This window comes from Triticum urartu, chromosome 1A (assembly GCF_056163025.1).
Source record: "Triticum urartu cultivar PI428250 chromosome 1A, HENAU_Tu73, whole genome shotgun sequence".
Taxonomy (NCBI): domain Eukaryota; kingdom Viridiplantae; phylum Streptophyta; class Magnoliopsida; order Poales; family Poaceae; genus Triticum; species Triticum urartu.
Genome location: NC_141873.1, coordinates 326,634,409 through 326,648,030, shown reverse-complemented (window position 1 = coordinate 326,648,030; position 13,622 = coordinate 326,634,409). Strand labels below are relative to the sequence as shown.

Below are 13,622 nucleotides of genomic sequence, written 5' to 3'. Positions count from 1 at the left end.
TGAATCCATTCGCATGTTGATTGCATATGCTTCTCATCATAACTTTAAGTTACAACAAATGGATGTGAAGAGTGCTTTTCTTAATGGTCCCATTAATGAATTGGTTTACGTCAAGCAACCCCCCGGGTTCGAGGATCCCTACTTTCCCGATCATGTGTATCAACTCGATAAGGCACTCTATGGCCTTAAACAAGCCCCACGTGCGTGGTATGACCACCTTACCGAGTTGTTACAAGACCGTGGTTTTGAAGTTGGGCTAATCGACCCCACTCTTTTTACTAAGAAGGTCAAAGGGGAGTTGTTTGTGTGCCAATTATATGTTGATGATATTATCTTTGGTTCTCCTAACAAAGCTTTTAATGAGGAATTTGCCGCTCTCATGACCTTAAAGTTCGAGATGTCCTCCATGGGAGAGTTGAAGTTCTTTCTAGGGTTCGAAGTGAAGCAAAGAAGAGAAGGAACCTTCATCAATCAATCCAAATACACTCAAGAGATTCAAGCTAAGTGACGTCAAGCCGGCTTCCACTCCAATGCCCACCAAGTGCCAACTTGACTTAGATCCCAATGGTAAAGTGGTGGATCAAAAGGTATATCGTTCCATGATTGGATCCTTGCTTTACCTTTGTGCATCTAGACCAGACATCATGTTGAGTGTGGGAATTTGTGCACGGTTTCAAGCCGCACCTAAGGAAAGTCACTATGTGGCGGTCAAACGAATCTTTCAATATTTGGCTCATACCCCAAACTTTGGCTTATGGTACCCAAGAGGATCAAACTTCAAGCTTGTAGGGTACTCGGATTCCGATTGGGCGGGAGACAAAGTGGATAGGAAGTCCACTTCCGGAGGGTGCCAATTCCTTGGTTGCTCTTTGGTAAGTTGGTCTTCCAAAAAGCAAAGTTGTGTGTCTCTCTCGTCCACCGAAGCGGAGTATGTGGCGGCCGGTAGTTGTTGTGCACAACTCTTATGGATGAGGCAAACTTTAAAGGATTACGGTGTCACTTGTGACAAAGTGCCTCTTTGGTGTGACAATGAAAGTGCCATCAAGATCTCTCTCAACCCGGTGCAACACTTCAAGACGAAGCATATTGAGATCCGGTATCACCTCATCCGGGATCACATTAGGCGAGGAGAGATCGAGCTCAACTACGTCAACACTCATGATAACCTTGCAGATATCTTCACGAAGCCCTTGGATGAAGCAAGATTTCACGAGTTAAGGCATGAGCTAAATATCATCGATTCGAGAAATGTTGCTTGAACCCTTGCACACCCACCATACTCAACGTGTTGTCCTATCTAGATGTAGGCATGGACATAGGGGGAGTGATGTTCTCTCAATGAACTCTCCCTCCCCCCATTATGCATAAATCAATCAAGTCTTTCACATTAGCCATGTTTGACGGTACTTGTGCTTCATAGACGAGTTTTGGTCATGGACCCAAGGATAATTCTTCGCGGTGCCATACCAATTGACTCAAACATAGGTGGCTATGGCCACCGCCCTCTCTTTTGGAGAGGTGGTGTCTTTTTGGTTTTGTGTGTTGCGTGGTCTTGTGGTGTCGTGTTGGCTCGGAGTGGTTTGTGCAAAGATCCAGTTTTTCGTGCGCTCGAAACGTGCATCTTCTTGAGCCCACGGTACTACCGCGTCTGGGCGCGGTACTACCGCTTTGGGAGGCACGGTACTACCACACCATAGCACGGTACTACCACTTTGGTGTGGTACTGCGGAAGTACCGCGCCGGGCGGTACTACCATGTCTGGGCACAGTACTACCGCACCGTCAAGGGCGCGTGGGGGTTATGACTCGGGCAGGGGAGTTCCAACTCCCCATACCCATTCATTTGTCTCTCTCCCCACGTCTCTCTCTCTCAAGAACGGCGCTGGAGGCCCTCGCCGGATCTCCGTCTCCGGCCACTCTCCTCGGATTCCGACCGGTGGGATCGTTCCCCACCACTTCCTCTTGCCATGGACCAAGGTTTTCCCCAAATCCCTCCTTTTCTTGGTTGTTCTCTTGCTTCTAGGTTTTTGGGGAGAAACTTGTCGTTCTTGAGATTTTAGGCCAAATCTGTGCAAGAGTAGGATGTAGGAGAGTCGTGATGCGTAGGAAACATACTTGATATGATGTCTTGTGGTAGCTTTGTCCAACCGTAGTACCGCCGTGGTTTCGCGGGCTTTTTTAGATTTGAACCCATTCAGATCTGACGCGGTGCGGTACTACCGTGCCTAATGTGCGGTACTATCGCTCTTGCGGTACTACCGCCCGTCAGGTGCGGTACTACCGTACAGCGCGGTACTACCGCTCTGCAGACGCGGTACTACCGCGCCGGCCGCGGCGCTAAGGTCGTACTACCGCTCCTACACCCGGTACTACCGTGATCTTGCATGGTACTACCGCATCTAAGAGCCGTACTACTATCTTAGCTCCGCAGTACTTGGCAGTACTACCGTAGGGATCAAATCTCTCTCTAGGCATTTATCATGTGTGCTTTCTGCTTGTTTCACTTACGTTGTTGTGGTCTTTGCATTAATCTCTCTTGGCTGTTGTGGGTGTTTTTTTGCGTTCTGTGTCTCAGGTGGTGGCTCTCGCCATTCCAATCCCAGTCGTGACACTGGATCCAAGCGTCTGCGCAACCCCCAAGATGAAGCCCCAGAGGGCTCCAATGCCCCCAAGCGCAATGTCAAGACCACCGCCAGCAAGCAAAAGGAACCTGCTAAGGGCATGGACGAGATTTCAATCACTGAGTATGTTGAGCGTCGGAAGATCAATCCCTATGTAAATTCCCGGGCTATCCTCAGAGGCAACGAGCTATTCTGGACCAAGCAACAGGCTCTCATCTATCTGGATGTGATCAAGAACAAGCAGAATACCTTCGTGGATGTCAAGTGGATAGACATGCATCACCTGTGGAAGGACAAGTTTCGTGACTATTTTGGAGAGGCTCTGGACTTGGTGGAGCAGTTTGCTATTGAGTCGGTGATCTCTTTTCACCTTGACTATGACCCTGAGCTCATCTGTCAGTTCTTTGCCTTAGTGTACTTTCATCCCGGGGAGGAGCGGAGGATGACCTGGATGACCAATGGCCGTCAGCTGTCTGCTACATGGAAAGAGTTCATGGACCTGCTGCACATTCCTGATGACGGGCTTCACACCCCTGTTGGCATTCGCCCCCATGCCAACTCTGAGTCTGCCAACAAGAACCAGCTTCAGCCCTTCCTTGTTGAGAAGGCACTCCCCAATGGCAAGTCATCTTGGGTGTTAAACTCCTTTCTGGATATCATGCATCGCATCTTCCGCAACACTCTGTTCCCATGCATTGGCGACAAGGACAAGGTACATGCATATCTAGTGGACATGTTGCTCTTGTGTGTAGAGGCACGTTCTTCTCAGAGTCAGCCACTTGATGTCTCACACATCATGTGGTGTGAGCTTCGGTTTGCGGTGTTCACTCGCAAGGTACCTATCTATGGACCGTACCTATTTCTGCTGCTCTCCACCACTTGGGAGAAGACGTATCCAGGTGATGAGTTCCTTGCTCCAGACTGGATTCGCCATGAGTCCATCAGCCTCCGCGTCAAGCCCAACTGGGCCAACACCACTACCCGTGCTGAGGCATCTTCTGCTAGGAGGGCTGCTGGTGAGGGGGAGGCTGCTGCTGAGACTGTTGCTGAGGACCGTGCTGCTAGGTCCACCACTTCTTCCTCTGAGCCGTCATGGGCCAAGAAGCTGAAGGACAAGATGAAGACTCTCTTCTGCATGCAGGCGAAGGGACAGTACAGGGCTCACGTGGATGACAAAGAGAGTCGCCGCCGTGACAAGAAGGTGATGAGGCTCTTTGGAGAGGATGTGTCTGGCGGGTCTGAGGACATCATCACACCTGAGGCTGCCTGGATGTCAAAGCAGGGCTACAAGTGGACCAGTTCAGAGGATGACCTCAAGGAGACTATCCTCGCCGCTGAGTCTGACGAGGAGCACGAGGAGCAGTGGGACGACTTCTCTGCCTGAGCCACCTCATGTGTGTAGGTGTCCTCTCTGCCCTTTTGGTGTCTCGATGCCAAAGGGGGAGAGAGTGTAGGGATTTGCGTTGTGTCGTGCTTGGTGTGTTTGTTTGCTTTGTTGTTTGGACCTCGTTTGCTTTTGTTTGGTTTGTGCCTTCGAGACCTATCCTCCATATGGTGTAAGACATATGCACTCTATCTATCTTAGTTATCTTATGTTTATACTATCTTGTCTAGTGATAGATATGCCTTGTCTCTATAATATAGGGGGAGCTCTGTTCCTAGTATTCATGCTCATCTAGGTGGCACACATTTAGGGGTAGCCCGTCTATATTATAGAGAGGAGGGGTTTGCATTTACTTAATAGTATTTTCTTTGTGCAAATCCCGTTTTGTCATCAATCCACCAAAAAGGGGGAGATTGCAAGGACATATTTATCCCTAAGTGTTTTGGTGATTGATGACAACGCATTTGCGGACTAATCGTGTGCCATGAGTATTCCAGACACTTCTTTTCTAGGCACAAGACGATTGGGTGCCCCTCGAAGACTGACGAAGACGGCGTCTTTTCTACGTTTCTTTTTGGTGGATTTGAGTCGTAGGAAAGCCGTACTATTAAGAGGGGGTCCGCGTTGGAAAGGTTTGGGTGGAATCATCACGTACACGTCTCCTTTTATCCCCTCCTTCTTCCTTGGAGCTTCCTCCGTTTTCCTGCCTCCTATGACTGGCTGCTGTTGTGGTTGCGGTAGTACTGCTCCTGGATCAACGGTAGTACCGTAGGCATCCACGGTAGTACCGCGCGGTGGCGCGGTAGTACCGCTGGTGCCCACGGTAGTACCGCTCCCCTGGAGCTGCACTACCGCTGCCCACCAGGCTAGTGCCGCCCCTTTGCGGTAGTAGGAGCGGATGTAATTTTTTACATCCGCACCTGCCGCGGTAGTACCACTTTCGCCGTGCGGTAGTACCGCGCTATGCGGTCAGGCAGTAGTACCGCCCCTCGGCAGTACTACTGTGTCGGGTTTTTGCTACTTCCGTTTTTTGCGGAAGTAGGCACGGAAGTTTCCCTTCCCCCTGGCTGGGACTTTTGCCTTGCGGTAGTACCGCATGGGGGGCGCGGTAGTATCGCGCGTGCGGAAGTACCGCCCCCAGCTTCTGTGCGTCTGTTTCTGTGCTGGGGTCGCGGCAGTACCGTGGGTCGGTACGGTAGTACCGCACAGCCGTGCGGTAGTACCGCTTGGTTGCAAGTAGTAGTACCGCGCGGCCTTGCGGTAGTACCGCTGGCCGCGGGCTGGTTGGTGGGTAACGGTTGGATCTTTTCCACACTATATAAGGGGTCTCCTTCTTCCCCGTTGACTTACCTCTTCCACCATTAAAGCTCCATTATTGCTCCAAGCTCCATTTTCGCCCAATCTCACTCCCTAGCCAACCAAACTTGTTGATTTGCTCGGGAGTGGTTGAGAAGGCCCCGATCTACACTTCCACCAAGAGATATTTGATTCCCCCTACTAATCCCTTGCGGATCTTGTTACTCTTGGGTGTTTGAGCATCCTAGACGGTTGAGGTCACCGCGAAGCCATAGTCCATTGTGGTGAAGCTTCGTGGTGTCGTTGGGAGCCTCCAATTGAGTTGTGGAGATTGCCCCAACCTCGTTTGTAAAGGTTCGGTCGCCGCCTCCAAGGGCACCAATAGTGGAATCACGACATCTCGCATTGTGTGAGGGCGTGAGGAGATTACGGTGGCCCTAGTGGCTTCTTGGGGAGCATTGTGCCTCCACACCGCTCCAATGGAGACGTACTTCCTCTCAAAGGGAAGGAACTTCGGCAACACATCCTCGTCTCCACCGTCTCCACTCTTGGTTATCTCATGCCTTTACTTGTGTAGCTTATTTGTTTCATATATCTTGCTTGCTTGTGTTCCTATTCGTGTTGCATCATATAAGTTGCTCATCTAGTTGCATATCTAGACAACCTACTTTGATGCAAAGTTTAAATTGCTAAAGAAAAGCTAAAAAATTGTTAGTTGCCTATTCACCCCCCTCTAGTCAACCATATTGATCCTTTCACCAGGCAGCAGCACTGATTAGTGTGATTCAGGCATGGGTCATGTTCATGCACCAGAGAGCTGTTCGTCGTGTTGGGAGACCGTTGATCCGCTATGGTCCATTGTTTCCCCGAGAACAGGAGAGGATCCAAAATCTGAACTACATCTACAACTGCAATGACGTCGAGGCTCTGTGGATGCTTAGAATGAAAAGAACACCATTTGCCAGGCTTGTCGAGACCTTCAGGAGCAGGGGCCTGTTACAAGATAGTATCAACACCAGTGTAGAAGAGTAAGTGGCCATGTTCCTCCATGTTGTTGGCCATAACCAGAGGTTCAAGGTCATTCACAACATGTTCAGGAGATTAATGGAGTCCATCTCTAGTTACTTCAAGCAGGTGATTTTTGCTATTGGGGAGCTTAGATGAGAGATGATCAGGAGACCATCTGGCCAGACTCCACTCAAGATTCGCGGAAGCCCCATATGGTATCCATACTTCAAGGTGAGCATTGACAATATACACTTTTCATGGCTTGATATGCTTGTATTGTTCAAGTTCAGCACTAACACAGGCTAGTGATGCCATTTTCAGGACTGCATTGGGGCAATAGATGGTACTCATGTCACTACCAGAATTCCTAGGTCACAGTCTGCAGCATACAGGGGGAGGAAGCACTACACAAGCCAGAATGTGCTTGCTGCTGTTGACTTTGATCTGAAGTTCACATATGTGCTGACTGGTTGGGAGGGGTCAGCGCATGATGCAAACATTCTCACTGACAGCATGAGTCGACCTGATGGGATCAACATCCCTGACGGCAAGTTCTACCTTGGAGATGCTGGCTATGTATGTTGGCTGAGTATTCTTCCACTCTTCAGGAAAACAAGGTACCATCTCAACGAGTTCTCTGGTAGGAACTTTCCTAGGACTGCACGGAGCTGTTTAATCTCAGACACTCCAGCTTTAGAGTAACTATTGAGAGGGCATTTGGAGCTCTGAAGAATAGGTTTAAGATCCTGGATCAGAAGTCATTCCATCCATAGTCCACTCAAATTGAGCTAGTTCTTGCTTGTTGCATTCTGCATAACTGGATCCTCCAGTGGGGCTTTGATGAACATGTGCCTGAGGAGGAAGAGGTAGAGCCTGACGATGTTGTTAGCTCTGGCCATGGTGTGGAGGCATTTGACAATGACGCTTGGAAGAACAAAAAGTTGGAGTGGGCAGAGGCAATGTGGCTTAATAGAGGTCAGTGCAGGATTTGAAGAAGAGGAAGAAGAAACAACAGTAGCAGAAGCACGGAAGAAGAGGAAGAAGCAGCAGCAGCAGAAGAGGAAGATGAAGCAGCAACACCGATAAACTATCCCCTATTTAGCCAATGGCTCTTAATAATTTGATCTGTCATTTGATTGTAGTTAGGATGAACTTCCATTTGTTTAACTAGCTGGCACTATGTTCAGATTGTGTGTGTTAAGGTCACCACTAGTTAGAAGTGGTGACAACACCTTATGCACGTTGCAATCAAACACCATGTCATATGTGTACCTAATACAATGCGGGCAACCAAACGCTGGATAAAAATGGTTGTCTCATGCAACTAGGGGCATGCAGGCAACCAAACTATGTGCATCTGGTTTTTTTTTGGCATGCATCCCCTCAAACCGACTCAATAAAGCCAGGCTCGCCAGGCCAGGCTGAATCGGCAATGTAACCAAACACGTCCTTGGTTTCTCAACTATAGCTCGTGGAGTGAGGGGTTGTATTTATGTTTTTAGGGTATTTATGTTATTATTATTATTATTATATTGATTATTGAATGAGGGATTTTTTTTCTCATAACAACGGGTTTAAACAGGTTTTAAAAATGGGATCATTCTTTTTTTAGGGGAAAGGGAATCTCATTAATCACTTACCCAGGGTTACATTCAGAGTCAATTACATGCATCAAACCCTGTGGCACATCAGCTAGAATACAAAAAATCACCATTCAATCTAGCAAAGGCAGCTAGCTCATGCGCGGCCACATTGCATTCTATGTAAATTTTGGATACAGTGCATGATCCAAACTCTCTAGGCATTTCCTTCACCTTCTCATAAACAAGCCCACAAACAGCTATACTAGTGTTGGAATCATTCACAACAATTACTACAACTGAGCAATCTGTTTCCAAATTCACATGATTCAAAGCTAATATGTGTGCCTGGGTAAGGCCAAACAACAAGGCCTGAGCTTCAGCTTCCTCAGCTTCAGTGCATCCATGAAAGCAGCAGCCCGCTGAGAAGACCACCGTACCGGAGCTGTCTCTGCCAATAGCTCCCAGCGCGGCTAATCCTGATGCTCGTATAAAAGAAGCATCAATGTTGATTTTTATGTGATTTCCAGAAGGTTTTGCACATCTAATAGCATGGCAAGGATGACTAGTACGCTGCACTTGAGTTTCATGTATTTTCTGCTTCCCTTTGGCATCATTTGTAATCGGGCTTGGGGCGGATAAACACTCCCAATAGTTTGTCAAAAAACACACTGAATCCCGAACAGTAGCCTTACCTTTGTTATGAATGACGTCCTCTCTTAGGTGCCATGCCCTCCACAAAACAAGCATGAACTTTTCCCTCATCTCGCCTGTGCATAAGCACAAGTTTTGCAAGGGCCAATCGGGGGAGAAAATCAAGAGAGATTTACCTTCAGGTAGTTTTCAGATTTTGCACATTTCCTCCCAAAGAGCTCTCTGTTTTATGCAGGTTACAGTAGCATGATGAGCATTTTCAATAGCTGTTCCACAAATATTGCATGTACCATCCAGTTCAAGCGTCCTCTTATGCTTGTTTTCCTTTGTAGGAAGTGAGTCAGTGGCAACCCTCCAGGTGAAGATACGAATCTTGTGTGGTACATTTGCTTTCCAGAACAGATTCCATAAGTACTCCCTGCCTTTATTTGGGTTTGTCGAAGAACCCTCCCTTTGACCGCCTTGCAACGAAATCCCAAGCTGATATGCACTCTTAACCGTGAATGCACCGTTCTTTTCATAATTCCAAGCCAAAGTATCGTCCAAAAGGGTTTGGGGAAGTTTGATCTTACATATTTCTTCGGCATCAAAATTGTAGGACAAATTGTCAATTAGTTGTTTGTTTGACTCATTTGAATGAGGAAGAAGTAATTGATTCACCCACCTTAATCGGCTTCTGTTTTTCATGTATTGTATAGAAAGGCCAGACTGTAAAGGAACCCAGTTGTCACAACACATTTGGATACTCTTTCCATTTCCAACTCTCCAAATCACCCCCTTTTTAAGGAGCTGAAGCCCATATTCGACCCCACGCCACACAGGTGAAGCTTCAAAAGTGAAAACCGTGTCCAACAAGTTACCTTTTGGATAATATCTTGCTTTCAGAACCCTAGCACACAAACTATCTAGTTTTTGTACCAGTCTCCAAGCTTGCTTTGCGAGCAGAGCTTGATTGAACACACGCATATCGCGAAACCCCAGCCCCCCTCGCACTTCGATTTTGTCATTTTCTCCCAGGACATCCAATGAACTCTTCTTTTGTTCTTATCATCCCCCACCAGAAGTCCCTCACCAACTTATCATAATTATCACAGAAGCCGGCACTCATTTTGAAGATACTCATGGTGTGCGTAGGAAGGGCTTGAGCAATTGATTTGACCAAAATGTATTTTGCCCCATAGGACATATATCTTTCTGCCCAGTCCGTAAGCCTCTTAATTAGTGAACCTTTCAACTATTGGTTGGAAGTGAGAGTCCTTCATCCGACCTTCCGGGGTAGGAAGACCAAGGTATTTCTCTTCAAAGGTAGACGAGTTAAGATCCAGGGTATGCATAATCTCCTCTTGGATATGAGCGGGACACACCTTACTGAAAAGAATGGAACATTTTCTTGGGCTCAACAACTAACCCATGTGAGGGAGTCCTAGATTAAGGGGTCTCCGGACAGCCAGACTATATCCTTTGGCCGGACTGTTAGACTATGAAGATACAAGATTGAAGACTTCGTCTCGTGTCCAGATGGGACTCTACTTGGCGTGGAAGGCAAGCTAGGCAATACGGATATGGATATCTCCTCCTTTGTAACCGACCTTGGGTAACCCTAACCCTCTCTGGTGTCTATATAAACCGAAGGGTTTTAGTTTGTAGGACAACAATCAGAACATACAATCATACCATAGGCTAGCTTCTAGGGTTTAGCCTCTTCGATCTCGAGGTAGATCTACTCTTGTACTACCCATATCATCAATATTAATCAAGCAGGACGTAGGGTTTTACCTCCATCAAGAGGGCCCGAACCTGGGTAAAACATTGTGTCCCCTGCCTCATGTTACCATCCGGCCTAGACGCACAGTTCGGGACCCCCTACCCAAGATCCGCCGGTTTTGACACCGACATTGGTGCTTTCATTGAGAGTTCCGCTGTGCCGTCGCCACCAGGAAGGATGTCTCATCCCGTCTTTAAAGACGTCACTGTGGCTAAGGGAGCTTTGGCTATCGGCCAAACTCTCTGGCTAGGTGGTTTTCTTATGACCGCCTGTTCGGCCGCCGCGCCGACGATGACTTCTCGGGTCATCGAAAGTAATCTTCACGTCAACTCGGAACTCGCCGAGCAGTTAGATCCAATGGAGCTCTCTTCCCTGAACGAGCTCTTGGATCACATCGCCGCCCTGGGAGTCGCTACAGACTATGATCAGATTGGGCCTAAACCCGATCTGAGAGAGATCAACTCTCCCCAAGTCACCCATCATGTTGCAGTGGTGGAGGAACAATGCGGCAACCCTTCATCTATCTTAAGGACTAGCTATGTCTGGATTCCCGATCCCTCCAAGCCGGATACCCGCGGAGGGAAGGACGTCACTCAAGACCTGAACCTAGAGTCAGGCAGCGGGCTAGATTTATTGGAAAACATCCATTAATCCAAACTTCCGAGTTCGGAGACTCCTTGGCCCCTGACTCAGATTGGGTGAGGATTCGGGTTCAATTCCACCCACCCACCCAAACATAAGCGATCTATCCCAAATTAGGCAAGAGCCCGAAGAAACAGTACACCATTACTGGGCCAGATTCCTCCTAGTCATGAACAGGATAAAGGACTGCCGCGAGGAAGATGCAATTTCATTCTTCTGCAATAATTGCACGGACAAGGGAATCCTCAACGCCATAAGTCGCCGCGAAATTACACGCTTTGCCAAATGGTGTCCATAGTACGAAAGTACTGTGCGATGGAAAGCGCCTGGAAAATTGAAATAAAATTTTGGGATAATCCGACCCTGAATACAAACCCAGTCCAAAATAAAAGGGTGCATTATCACAATACACCTGGGTTAACTACCAAAAAGAAAAATCCCTCTATGGGGCAAGGAACCGTACTGGAGGGATGGCTCAACGGACCCTGCAAAATTCATAGTACAGCGGATGCAATACCAACGCACAGCCTTAGAGCATGTTGGATACTCCGGCAGGTGGCCAAAAGTGGTGAGGATCTACTCCTCCCAAATACCACAGAGCACCATCCCATGGACAACAATATGGTGTTAACGGTCTTTGAGACCTTTGCGTCAAATAATAGACGCAAGCGAACACTCCGCAACATGGCCGAAATCTGCCACATAGCAGAAATAAATCCTTGGAGTGACACGGCTATTACCTTCAATGCCAGTGACGAACCTAAATTCCGAACAACCCGAGCACCAGTCGCACTGGTCCTTAGTCCAATCGTGGATGGCTTTCGACTCACCAAGGTACTCATGGACGGCGGCAGCGGATTAAACCTCATCTATGAGGAAACTCTTCAAAAGATGGAAATAGACTGGAGCCGCATTGAGCAAAGTAGCACAACCTTTAGAGGAATCATCCCCAGTCGGGAATTACGCTGTGCTAGGAAAATCACACTAGATGTGGTATTTGGCACGCCGGATAATTATAGGCCCGAAGAAATTACTTTCCAAGTGGCCCCGTTCAGCAGCGGATACCACGCTCTATTAGGGCGGGAGGCGTTTACAATATTCCAAGCCATACCCCATTACGGGTACATGAAGCTCAAAATGCCTGAGCCCAACGGAATCATCACTCTTGCTAGTGATCCGGACATAGCACTCAGCGCCGAAAATAAGACAGCCGCACTGGCCCTTGAGGCACTATCAGAAGCCCTAGCGGCCGAGGAACTAACTGCGCTGCGCTCCATGGTGAACAGGGACGACGTGATACTCGATAAAAGATCCAAGTCCACCTCCTTTAAACCAGCGGATGAAATAGTCAAGTTCCAAGTCCATCCAACAGACCCTACAAAAACACCTTCCATCGGGGCACAATTAAACCCTGATGTCGACGCCGCACTGCGAGAGTTCCTATGCGAGAACTGGGACATTTTTGCCTGGCACCCTTCAGACATGCCAGGAATCCCACGCAGGCTGGCCGAGCACAGCCTAAATATCCTAAAAGGATTCAAGCCAGTCAAGCAGGCTCTTCGGCGTTTCTCCGAACCTAAGGGACAAGCCATGGGAGAGGAACTAGCCAAGCTATTGGAGGCCGGATTCATCAGAGACATAAAACATCTGACTGGCTAGCAAACTTGGTGATGGTACCAAAGAAGGACAAATCCTGGCGCTTGTGCGTCGATTTTAAGGACCTTAACCAGGCCTACCCAAAGGATCCCTTCCCCCTCCCCCGCATCGATCAAATCATCGATGCTACCGCAGGACACGATTCATTGTGTTTCCTCGACGCATACTCTGGCTACCATCAAATTAAAATGGCAGAGCCAGACCAAGCCGCAACGACATTCATCACACCATACGGCCCATCCTGCTTCAACACAATGCCCTTCGGGCTCAAAAACACCGGCGCAACATATCAGCGCATGATTCAAACATGTCTGTCAAACCAGATCGGCAAAACAGTGGAGGCATATGTAGATGACGTGGTCGTTAAAACCAAGCATGTCGAAATTCTAGTAGACGACTTGAGGCTAACATTCGATAACCTCCGAACATATGACATCAAGCTCAATCCGGAAAAATGCGTTTTCGGCGTACCAGCCGGAAAGCTCCTGGGATTCATTGTCTCCAATAGAGGTATTGAAGCTAATCCGGCCAAAATCCGAGCGTTGTCACAGTTGGCTACCCCAACGGACCTCACACAAATACAAAAATTGACTGGATGCGTGGCGGCTCTAAGACGCTTTATCTCCCGCTTGGGAGAAAAGGCATTACCTCTTTATCGCCTCCTCCGGCGCACCGAACACTTCGAGTGGACAGATGCCGCCACGGCCGGACTCAACGAAATAAAAGCCATATTGACAACAAACCCAGTCCTGGCCACGCCAAACATAGGCAAACCAATGCTATTATACATTGCGGCAACTCATCAAGTAGTAAGCGCAGTGCTCGTCGTCGAACGAGAAGCGGACGGACACAAATTCCCCCTTCAAAAGCCGGTTTACTATGTGTCCACTGTCCTTACTCCATGCAAATCACGGTACCCACATTATCAAAAGATAGCGTACGCGGTATTTATGGCATCCCGGAAGCTGCGACACTACTTTCAAGAGAGTTCGATAACGGTAGCCTTGGAAGTACCAC

General features: G+C 48.3%; 1 pseudogene; it reads left to right on the top strand.

Annotated features, from left to right (window-relative positions):
• Positions 1–2,720: 2,720 nt before the first annotated feature.
• Positions 2,721–7,300, top strand: LOC147991072 (uncharacterized; annotated as a pseudogene).
• The last annotated feature ends 6,322 nt before the right edge of the window (positions 7,301–13,622 follow it).